This window comes from Periplaneta americana, chromosome 11, assembly GCF_040183065.1.
Source record: "Periplaneta americana isolate PAMFEO1 chromosome 11, P.americana_PAMFEO1_priV1, whole genome shotgun sequence".
Taxonomy (NCBI): Eukaryota; Metazoa; Arthropoda; class Insecta; order Blattodea; family Blattidae; genus Periplaneta; species Periplaneta americana.
In genome coordinates, this window is record NC_091127.1 from 9738899 (window position 1) to 9751243 (window position 12345).

The window sequence follows — 12345 nt, forward strand, 5'->3', positions numbered from 1 at the left end:
TTATTATTTCATTACGTAGAATTGTGATTTTTCCTTCTTTGGTGATAACTGGTATTAGTTGGCAACACTGAAAATACGGCCAAATTAGACTTTTAGGAACTACACTTACGTGATTCTCACTATATTAGTTTCGTATATGTTGAATAGGAGCATGTTTTGTTTCTTGCCAAAGAGCTCACAGTAAAGATATGTTGCTCTTACAGTGATGATAAACATTTTGCTAATTTCTCAAAGATATTGATTTTAGGACCCTTGTTACTATTACAACAAAACATGGTTCGATTCAACAGATACGAAACTAACTTGACTGGTACAGTAATAATTACTGCATTACGTACAATAGTACGATTACGAACTCTAATGTACTGTCGTCTGTTTAAGCACGGCCGACTTGATACAAACACAAACAAAGCTATGCTATGTAATACACAGTGACAAATGACTGCATTATATTTCCTCAGTTGTTTCTTTCCATGTTTATAGGGCTTCTATTTCTTGTTTTGATGTATATTACCTTCTCTGTATATATTGGAACCTTTTTTTTTCTTCAGAATACTCTGTATAAAATTGGTTCATGCTATTACTTCAGGTTTTATAGCTACAGACAACTGTTAACACTTCATTACAAACAGTTTTCTTCATTTTGCATCCCTCTGCTTGCAGTAGCGTTATTCCACTTTCGTTTGAAAATATTAATAATTCACATAAATTTAGATAAATATTGTTGACAGAGTGTCATTAGGAATAATGAAGTTATAGCTTCTTTTTATTTTAATTCTGCTTCTATATTTTAACTGGGCTTTTCTGTCTGTGTGAAAAAAATATTAATATTCTGTTTGTACTTAAGTATACTAATAGTTGCACACAAGCACATCTGGAGTGTATTTCATTATGTACCGGTTTGATTTTAATAGTCCTTATAAATAGCAATAAATAAAATATAGTTCTAATATCAGTATTATTTATAAAATTCCTCTAAAATCATTTTTATATAGCTTAAAGAGGACAAAGATTGAATACGATACAAACTGAGTGATACAAATGAAATACAATTACTTCACCAATTACAACGCATAGTTACTTATAATAATACTGTCGCTTACTGTAATATTTAAATTATTATATAGAAATGAAAATTTATGGTGTTTCTTACCACACGTCCAAAGAATTTATCAATATTTAGAGCAGTAGAATAGGAAAAATGTACCTAGCGATTTGTTTTAAAGTGTCACATTTGTTATACGAACATATTATGTTTGTATTACAGTAAACTCTTCAGCATATTCCCAAACAATATATATACATATATAACATTACATAATCATATTGTATAAGTATTATTTAACAATAAATCATAAATTTCACACAGCCCCACAATAGGCCAGCAAACCTAAGTGATTATAAGCAAACTATAGCTGATGTTCAGTTGTTTCAATAGTTTTTTTACGGCATAGTTCATGGCTAACTATGACTGTATATTATGAAATACATAGCCTACTTTCACAGACTTACGTTGAAGAAATTTAGTTTTAAAAATTCTGATATTGTTATTATAAAGACTGGTAGCCAGAATCACAAGATGTGTTTATTGAGAAAATGGCGGTAGAATGGTAAAATCACTGCCTGCTGGATCGCATCTTATAGCTGCATAATCTGCCTGCTCAATCAAAGTTATTTTGCCGCTAGGTGGCAGGCAGTGCAAAGTCACTATCTGCCACCTAGCGGTTATTCGCGCATAAGCGTTGATTGGGCAGCCGTGTGACGTGATCCAGCAGGCAGGGGTAAAATGCAGCGTACAAATTGAATGTCAATAAGGCAATGAATTTACATATAACTTGGAATAGAGGTACTAAGTTGGAAAGGTAGAGACAGTGACAATATTCCTACAAGATATGCTTATTTTCACGTGTTTAATAAAACGGTTGTAATTGATTACATTCTCAAATATAAACTAATATTCTTCAAGGATGAGGTGGAGGTTAGGTAACGATGTAGGCGATGGCCATCGGAGTGATTTGTCACGTGAACAACATCGACATGATGCTCCTCGCCTGTCACAGCCCGCTATGAGCGTGAATTGCATTTTCGAACATTATTTTCGTTATCCATAGTAATTTTCGTAATATCTAATACAAGTACTACTAATATACTTCCAAGTTCTAGAAAATGTTCAGAATTTAAAACACATATAATCACTAGGAGCCACGTAGCTGTACAATGGAGTTAATTCTCTTGAAGCCATTGCAGACAAAATGCTACTATTGTAAAAATATTAAATAGGCCTACAATATGAATAATAATTAATGTTGTTAGTATCTTTTTATTTCGTGTCACAAAACTAAGATGCTATTTGAAGTAGGCCTACAGACTGACAACTAAAATGTTAAAAGTTTTATTAGGTGAAAGTCCAAATAAAAATTCCAAATAACAAGTCCAATGAACAATTATTATCAACTCCTTTGAATTTACTTTGATACATTTATAGTGATGAAACTGGCGTAAGATCGGTCAATATTACTCGTATTAGAAATGTAACAGCATTACTACACTAGCTACCCTTTAAAAACAATATAAATTCTTCAGTCTTATAAATTGCTACGAAAAAATTGTAAATATTTTAACAAGATCAAGATTTTGTAAATATTTCAACACGACTCCATTACTTGAAAAGTAATACAGTGAAACCTCTTCTTACGGACACCCCAAGATACGGACACTCCTCATATACGGACAGATTTTTATGTCTCGACTGGAATTATAATACATTTAACTCTCGTTTACGGGCACTCTCAGAAACGGACACGGACACGGACAGCTGTTTCACAGTCCTAAAGCTTGCTTTACCTCCTGACTGCGGACAGAACTTGGATTTCAAGACCTAATGTCTTATAAAAATGGAAAATTTAGTTTTGAGAACTGTACAGAAATTCTTTAACATGAAAGAAGACAATAAGGGTCTCGTAGGCTACCACTAGCCCAGCCGACTATCCCTTGTTAGCTGGAAGCCGGTGGGTAAACAAAATCATAAAATTTAACCTGTCTGATGGGTCCACTGTTTCTGCGATCGTGAAATTGTATTCAACACATGATAGGGTTAATAGGATTATTCTCTTCACTTCAATCAGTTGTTCTGTTTCGAGAGACATGGCACCTGAACGTAAAGGTTAAGTTGAAAACTGTAAATTACAGTACTGCATAACTGTAGATCTAGAATAAAATTGCATGGCACAGTACTGTGTTTTCCTTTTTTCGGTCTTCTCTACTGTAGTTCAAAGTTGCAAAGAATTTACTGTAGTGCAGCAGACTGTATTTAGAACTAAACTACAGTAATACATTTCATTTAAAGCGTGAAGGGATACATAATGCATACTATAAATTTACTGTTAGATTGGGGAGCCTCCCTCCCAATAAAGGACACCTCCCAGAGGCGGACAGATTGTTACGTCCCTTCGATGTCCGTAAATGAGAGGTTTCACTGTATAAATGCTTCAACGTTATCAAGATACTTGGAGAAACTATGTAAGCTATTCAATAAAATAAATGTTTCAACAACTTTGAAAAGTAATGTAAGTAAATACTTCAACAATACTATTACTTCTGGAAGTATTGCAAAAGGTCTCATTTCACAAATTTTGATTGGCATGTTTCACGTCGAAGCAAACTTATTTTTACATTTTTGAAGATTAATTTATAGAAAAACATAATGTCATATATATATATATTTTTTTTCATAATTTCGGAGAGTAGAAGAAATTGTGTCCTGTTATATTATACAAGGTGGCTCATATAAATTGCCGCAAGTTACTTTCTCTTAAATGGATCAACAGGCCCTACAATAAATGATAATTTTTTCCAAATCTCATTAGAGGAGGGAGCCTTATAGATAGCGTCATGGAAGGCATTCCGGAGTTAGACGTTTCCATAACGATCACATTCGTCACCGGTATGTTTCGTCACGGTAGATTTTTTAACAATATCCTGTTTTGTCATACAACATATCTTTCACAAAGTGTTTTTGTGATAACGCGTTTCGTCACAGACTCGATTTTCGGGTCTTCAAACATTTACCAGTGAAACAAAACATAGAGACGAGTACAATCCTACCTTTCCATGTCCTGGTTTATGTTAAAAGTTTCAAGGTGGATGGAGGGAAGAAGGGTACGTACGAGTAGTTAACAATAGTAATGAGATTATCTCTGGTTGTCCTGAAGCAGGTCATAAGATTCCTCGGGAACGAAAGCCAATGCTTCGGTTATTAGCGAATGGAACTGGGTTCGTAAGTTAACATTGTCTTCCTGGCGGTACTCATCAGACAACCCCTCGCACTGGAATTTTCTCCAGAATGACTCTCCGAGACGAAACAAAGTGCCGGCGAGGTTTGTCTGTGGGAATAAATTTCATGGCAATTGGTTCATACAGGGTGATTCAGACCACCTGTAACAGTAATTTATTTCGGAAACTAGTGCATGAAAATTTTCGAGACAAAAATATTTTTAACTAAAGCACATGTGAACTTTCACTAGAGCTTGATTTCATCAATCAGCTCTAACAGGAAGTAGGGTCAAATAAGGTACCATTTGATAGAGCTCTTCAAAACAAACAACTTTCATAGGAAACGTTTTTATTAATTCCTGCTCTTCCAATGAGAAAACGTACGAAAAGGCAATGGGTGGTTCGGACCACCCGTAAGTCATTTATTTCGGAAACTAGTGCATTAAAATTTTCGAGAAAAAATATTTATTACTAAACCACATGCGAACTTTCACTAGAACTTGATTTCATCAATGAGCTCTAACAGGAAGTAGGTTCAGTGGCGTATCACTTCAAAATTTCAATTGAGAGTCGAGTCAAATAGAGTACCATTTGATAGAGCTCTTCAAAACAAACAACTTTCATAGGAAACGTTTTTATTAATTCCTACTCAGCCAGTCACTTGACCACGCCGAAGTATTAGTAGTCACTGACAGTGTTAGAAGAAGAGTACAGGTTTGTGCTGCTCAGAACGGCAGACAGTTTGAAAATTTATAAAAGATTAATGGAATTGTCGAGCCTTTCAGTAACATGTCTTGTTTACATTTTCGTCTCGTAACATTTCTCAGTATTGATGACATTGTTTTTTGTACGTTTTCTCATTGAAAGAATAAGAATTGGTAAAAACGTTTTGTATGAAAGTTGTTTGCTTTGAGGAGCTCTATCAAATGGTACCTTATTTGACCCGACTACCATTTGAAATTTTAAAGTGATACGCCACTGACCCTACTTCCTGTTAGAGCTGATTGATGAAATCAAGCTCAAGTGAAAGTTCACATGTGGTTTAGTTATAAATATTTTTGTCTCGAAAATTTTCATGCACTAGTTTCCGAAATAAATGACTGTTACTTGTGGTCTGAATCACCCTGTATTCTGACGATACGAAGTGTGGTTGCAACTGTAGAAGGAAATTATCGTATATCTTCTGTTATGTACGAGTATATTAAAAATTATTTCATAGGCACACCTTGTTCTCCTCTTCATAAGCGCAACGATAACTGGAAGACACTGTCCATGGACGATAACATGAGTAGAGTATAATAGTTGAAATATTTCTGGTGTTCACTTCAATTTTCCGTCCATAAGCCAGTAAACACTTTTCTGTAATTGTTTCAATTGACTTCAAAAACTTTTTCCTTACCTTGTTTTTTGCTATACCATGCAGGCTTTGCATGTATTTTGTTTTGGTTGCCATGGTAATATTTTACACTCCAATAGGTACAATCAGTACATGTTAAAAATATAAGGAAAAAGTTTTTGACGTCACTTTATAAGAACTTTTTCTGCAAGTGCAGCATCAAAGTGTAAAGTAATTGATCACCGTCAATTGTTTTCTTATATCTCTCTCACTGCCTGCTGGATCGCATCCTATAGCTGCGTAAACTTCCTGCTCCATCAGAGTTATTTTGCCGCTAGGTGGCAGTAGTGCCCACCGCTATTAACATTATCAGTATATGCAAAGTCACTACCTGCCACCTAGCGGCTACAAATACCTTACAATAATCATACCGGACAGCTAGCAGTTCTGCGCGCGAACGACGCTGGTGCTGCTATCTAGGCGACCGGTGTGGTGAAACCCGTGAAACAAGCTGTAATCAACTGTAATGTATATTGTTGCTGGGCTAGTTTTAATAGTTTTATTAATTAGTGATGTTTTAAAATGTCAGGGTGTATGTGTGCTGTTTATAATTGTGACAATTGCAGCATTACAAATTGCTCCAAATCGTACTTTCGATTTCCGCGGGATCATAAAACGTGAGTCAACAATATTCCTCAGTAGGCCTAATTCCTTCGTCTTTGTGTTGATAGAAAAATAAAAATTAGCTTTTTTATTTAGGCCTAATGAATTAATAGAAGTTAAAATATGAAATTTTAAGGTTTTATCAAATTAAATTTCATTGTTGTCCACATTCTTTTACTAATCATTACAAGCATCAGATTACTATCAATTTTATCTTTGCAGTTGTCAACAATGCGTATATAAAGCGTTATTGTAAATTCATTCTTAATGTCAGAATTGATTTTGTCTCATTAAACCAAAGAAAAAATATGTAACAATTAATTATGGAAAATAATATGAACTATGCAATATTTCTCATAATATTACTATTCAACATTTCTTAAGTGTTTCATATATTATTCCACATTAGTAACTTACGTTTTAAACAATAGTCCGAATCCCGCTATTTTAATATTTATATTTGTGGACGTAATTCCACGCCGCTCCGCTAGATATCAGGTCCGCGATATTTCGCACTCACGTCAATACTGCTATACTTGTTTTTTTAAAGATGGGACATGACAGTTAAGCGGCCGAGTTTGGAACTACAGTGCAATGTTGCCAATATGGACTACCATGCTGCCAGCTGATGGACGCTAGCAATTGACATTAAGATGGCTGACGTTAAAACATTCATTGACAATTGACGCGAAGGTAAGAAAACAATACAAAAATCGACAGAGAATCAAAGACGAAACGTACCAATGCTAACATTGTGTGCACAATAAATGTCGCCAAGAGAGCTATTAAGCACTCGCCACGTGGGAACGGTAAGTTTGGCAACTCAACCGTTGTTACCATAGCAACAGACCTACCACGCTATGTGACATTCAGTTGTTTTTCCTATCGCAACGCTCTTGTCATGTCACATCTTTCAAAAAAAACTAGTATACAGCTGTCCGGTATTATTATAGTAAGGTATATGGCGGCTACTTGCGCATAACCGTTGATTGGGCAGGCAATGTAAGCAGCCATAGGATATGATCCAGCAGGCTGTGATCTCTCTCTAAAATCAGTTGCGGTATCTCTGGAAATAAGCCAACAGTAAATGAACAACCTTTGTCTGTGTCGAATAATTCTAATATATGACAAAATATGGCTGTTACAAGCTTGTTTACTGTGACGAAATGTAGTGTGACGAAAATGTAAAGTGTGACGAAAAAGTCGGATTTCAGCATTCCCATGGCCCCAATTCATGGCAGTTCTCATGGTTATTTTTTTCTATTCTGGTTCTCCTTAACAAATCAGACAACTTTTGTTTGATACTTTATAATAAAAAATGCATCAAACAAAAAGTTGCCCGATTTGTTGAGAAGAACCTGAATATCCAAAGAATTTCCATCTTCTACTCAAAATATCAGAACTGCTGGTCCCTGTGCCCCAGAAGTAGGGCCCGAAGGAATGCCACACACATGGTGCAGTTTGAAAGGTCTCTTCTCTAATGAGATTTGGAAAAATCAGCGTTTAATTTAATTAATCTACTGAGAAACTAACTTGTAACACTTTATATGGACTACATTGTACATATTTTTTAATGATTAAAAATATAATGTACATATTTGTAGACTGTGCCGCAATGAATTTTTTTTTCCAAGTGTTGTTACACATATTTAATTACCAAAATGTCCACACCTGTGGAGTAACGGTCAGCGCGGCTGACCTCGAAACCAGGTAGCCCGGGTTCGAATCCCTGTCGGGGCAAGTTACCTGGTTGAGGTTTTTTCCGGGGTTTTCCCTCAACCCAATACGAGCAAATGCTGGGTAACCTTCATTTCATTCAGACGCTAAATAACCTAGATGTTGATACAGCGTCGTAAAATAACCCAATAAAATAAAATTATCAAAATTTTAGTTAGCAAGTTCGAAGTTACTTTCTCGCAAAAAAAAAAAACAAAAACAAAAACAAACAAACAAAGAAACTTTTGTAACTGAGTTGAAACATTTATTTTGAGATCTTACAAATAAGAGAATGTAAAATAGGGCTACCCCCCCCATTGGAGATACAATAATAATAATAATAATAATAATAATAATAATAATAATAATAATAATAATACAAATAAGAGAAAACAATAAAATTAAGCAACACTATTTTAGTGACACGAGTAATATTTAATACATTTATTAATAATAATCAGATAGTAACATCGGCCAATGTAATTCGTGTAAAACTAGACAGCCTACACAGAGAATAAGATTTAAAAATTGTTGGTTGAAGTAAAACTACAATCCTACAAGTTTTTCAGTATTTTACAGTTTCAGTGCACATGTTTTCAAAACTAAAATTAATGGATATTAGTTATTATAAAACCAACATTTGATTTTCAGTTTCTACATTGTATTAAAGGTTAAATTTTAAATTATTTTTTGTCCGTACGGAAATTTAAAGTAAATCAATTTAAATTAATCTCATGTGCAAGGAAACCCTGAGATTTCAACAGAACACATTTTCACATTTTCATTAATGCGACGTGAAAAACTTGCATAGTTCAGTATGTTACAAAAATAGTTTTGTGCGAGATCGTGCGTATTTGCTTGGTTTCCGCACAAAACCAATCCGCGGAAAGTCTAAAATTCCACATTCAGTATTCCCAACCTAACACACATAACAATTTCCCTCTTCTTACCGCTTAAGTGACATATTGATTTTACTGCTTTAGGCTTTTAACATATTATTTTTAGAGACGTTCAATATAGTAATAATTACAAATTGGAAACTTACCACTGCAATTTCACCTAAATTGCACTGTTAATTATTGTTTTTAAATATTTGCAAAAATTAAGTAAACTCTACAACTCCACTAAAGTTACTGCATTCGTGATGCAAGTAATATTAAGGAAGCCGTGAAAAAATCAAAAAAATTCCACACTCATCATGTATGTGTATGTATGTATGTATTTATTCACACTGCAATTGGTATATACCCGGTGGCAGTGGTAACTAATTACACTCAATAAGTAACTAATTACACTAATTGCTGAGGGGAAAAAAAGACAGATGTATAACACGGCCTGCTGGAGTATAGTAAACACAGAAAACATTTTAAAGCAACAATGTTGAAGATAGATATTTTTGTTTTGCAAATTTGCCGTCATTGAACAGAAACCAAGATGGAGATTTCATTGCAACTAATTAGAAATTCCTCTTTCAGGTATGTAATAAACGAACTTCGCACAAAATAATGTGCGATACACGAGCGGTATGTTTTCTTTCAATTCTCGGAAATTGAAAAAGCTCAACTACGTTTCGCTTTTTCAAACTTTTCCTCGAACATGAAAACTTCAACATACCGCTCTTGTAACGCATATTACTATTTTAGCTTGTTAAACTTATATGTGCAGATTATTTGAGGTGTAATGTGCGATAATTATCTCAAATTTTATATCGGTAATGTAGCATTTTGTCTGCAGTAGACTCGACAAAACAAATTAAATTAAGTTTTGTGCACTATTGAGCTTCCGCCTAACTTACTCTGCTAGAATATATTTAATATTTAACACTATTACTTCCTAAATAAACAACAGGACTAGTTTCAGAAACGACTTTCTTCTATAATTATTACAGTACATGGAAAATGACCAAAGCCAATAAATTCTTCACATCAAAAATTTATAGAGAGAAAGAGAGAGAGTTTCAGTTGCACTCGACGTTGATATGTATGTAATCATCATGATATGTATTATTTTCTCACTGCACGATCGTTAGTAACAATTTAACGACTAAGATATACTTCCTGAGACCACAAATTGAAAGTACAAGAAATATCTTTGTTATTTTTGTACCCATGTAATGATAATCTGTGGCTTAAAACTGCCACTTATACTTGTGATATTGCTGCGTCACTCTTTCTTAAATCTAAGCTTAAATTACAATAGTACAGTCACAATGATATGTAGCTATAATAGAGCATATTGCTTTTTAGTCTTACATGATATGTATGGTTTTCATTTTGCAAGGTTTCATCAGTAGAATTTTAACCGTAATTTTTACACACTTACTTTAAAACACTTAAAATGCATATAAATTTTTTGTAAGAAGACCGTCTCTTTGCATCTTGGATATTTTATTATAACGAACTTAAATACACTATTGCTATTATTTTAAGATAGGGAATGAATACAATTTTATGATATGTATTAAGCTTGTTAGCGAAATCAAATCTATCAAAAATACCACGTTACTCTTGTATTCTCCTTCGTACAATATATCTGAATACTAAATACATTTCAAGAGTCAGTTCATAAACTATGGCAATTACAATAATATTTAGTTAACAGTTCTACCAACAATAAAAACCTGATAATTTAAGAGCTGTGTTAAGTCATGACTTTAAGGCTCATTCACAATGAAAATTAAACATAACGTAAGCGTTAAATTAAGGTTACAGTAAAATCAAGAAGTCATACCATCATTCACGATCGGAACATAAACATAACAGCAAACATACTTTGTAACCATGGAAACATAACAACGACGCCATTCCCTCATATTCTGTCGTATACTTCAGCGCTCCACGATTGTGTTCTGTTTGCAAATCACGTAAGCATAAGCATGAAAGTTTGGAGTTTGCAAACTTTCATGTCAACGTCTTACGGTAATGTTTATGTCAATGCTTATGTGAATCATTGTGAATGATCCCATTTGGTAGCCTCGGTGCAAACTTCTGTGTTTATGTTACGGTTATGTTTAATTTTCATTGTGAATGGGCCTAAACTTTCATGCTTATGCTTACGTGATTTTTGCAAACAGAACACAATCGTGGAGCGCTGAAGTATACGACAGAATATGAGGAAATGGAGTCGTTGTTATGTTTCCATGGTTACCAAGTATGTTTGCTGTTATGCTTATGTTCCCATCGTGAATGATGGTATGACTTCTTGATTTTACCGTTATAGTCCCGTCACTCTAATTTCCGGCAGCCAATCACGTTGCATGTCGGCTACATTTAAACATGTGCGTCTTGTGATTCGCTGATGAAGACGTTATGCATTTCCTAAGGCTCGATAAATACTTAATGTAATCACCCGCCATTTTGGTTCTTTCGTTGGTGTTCGCAGAAAGCACACGAGGACGTTATTTGCCGCACAATTATTTGTTGAATTACAGTGCGTTTGATTTATTATCATAGGAGCTACGACATGATAATGTTTAACGGTATGGCAAATATATTCCTCGTCTGGTAGCTCGGCAACGAAAGAACAAAAATGGCGAACGATAATACCTATCTAGACTTTATAGAGCCTTCACTTCTTAAGACGTAAGCAAAGAGGAGGAGTCACGCCGGGAATAACAGCGTCACGACATACGAATTATAAATTGTACACTAATGTGGTATTATCTAGCACTGGAGCCGACGTTAATACAAATTCATCAGAAATGTTCGATTATGTGAGGTTTTGAAATTTTTTTCTAATATTATAAGCGTAAAATTGACTGTTAAAATATTAATTTAAAGTGCTGAAAATGTGAATGTTGTAGGCCTACCAAGTAGGCGAGCAAATAATGAATAATTTTCGTCCTGCAGTTTCTACGTCGCGAACGAAAGTACACTGCTCCGAGAGAACGACTTAATATATTGGTGGAGAGATGCTTGCCGCAACCAAGAGCTGCTATGCATTCGGTTGCGTTACAAAGTTCATTCAGCATCAGAATTACGATATAAACTTCGTAGCTGTCATTACAATAGAAATGAAAATCTTTCTTGAAAACAATTATGGGTAAATTATGTGTCACATACGAGATACACTATTAGTTTCATGAAGTTGTTGTTCACGTGATGATAGTAAGAAATGTTTTATCACATTTCATATTTTCTACAGTAACGTCTTGTGACGTAGAACGAATATTTTCAGAGTACAAATATTGTTTTTTTTTTTTTACTGAACATAAAAAGGAGTATTTCTTTTGATAAAATGTAAAAGTTCATTGTTATTTGTTATAATCATAACCAGAGGTCTCCAAAAAGCGTATCGTCATTCGTGCTCTCGATGCTGCCCGCCGAACACAGTGTGCTGTAAGGCTAGAGAAGGGGAAG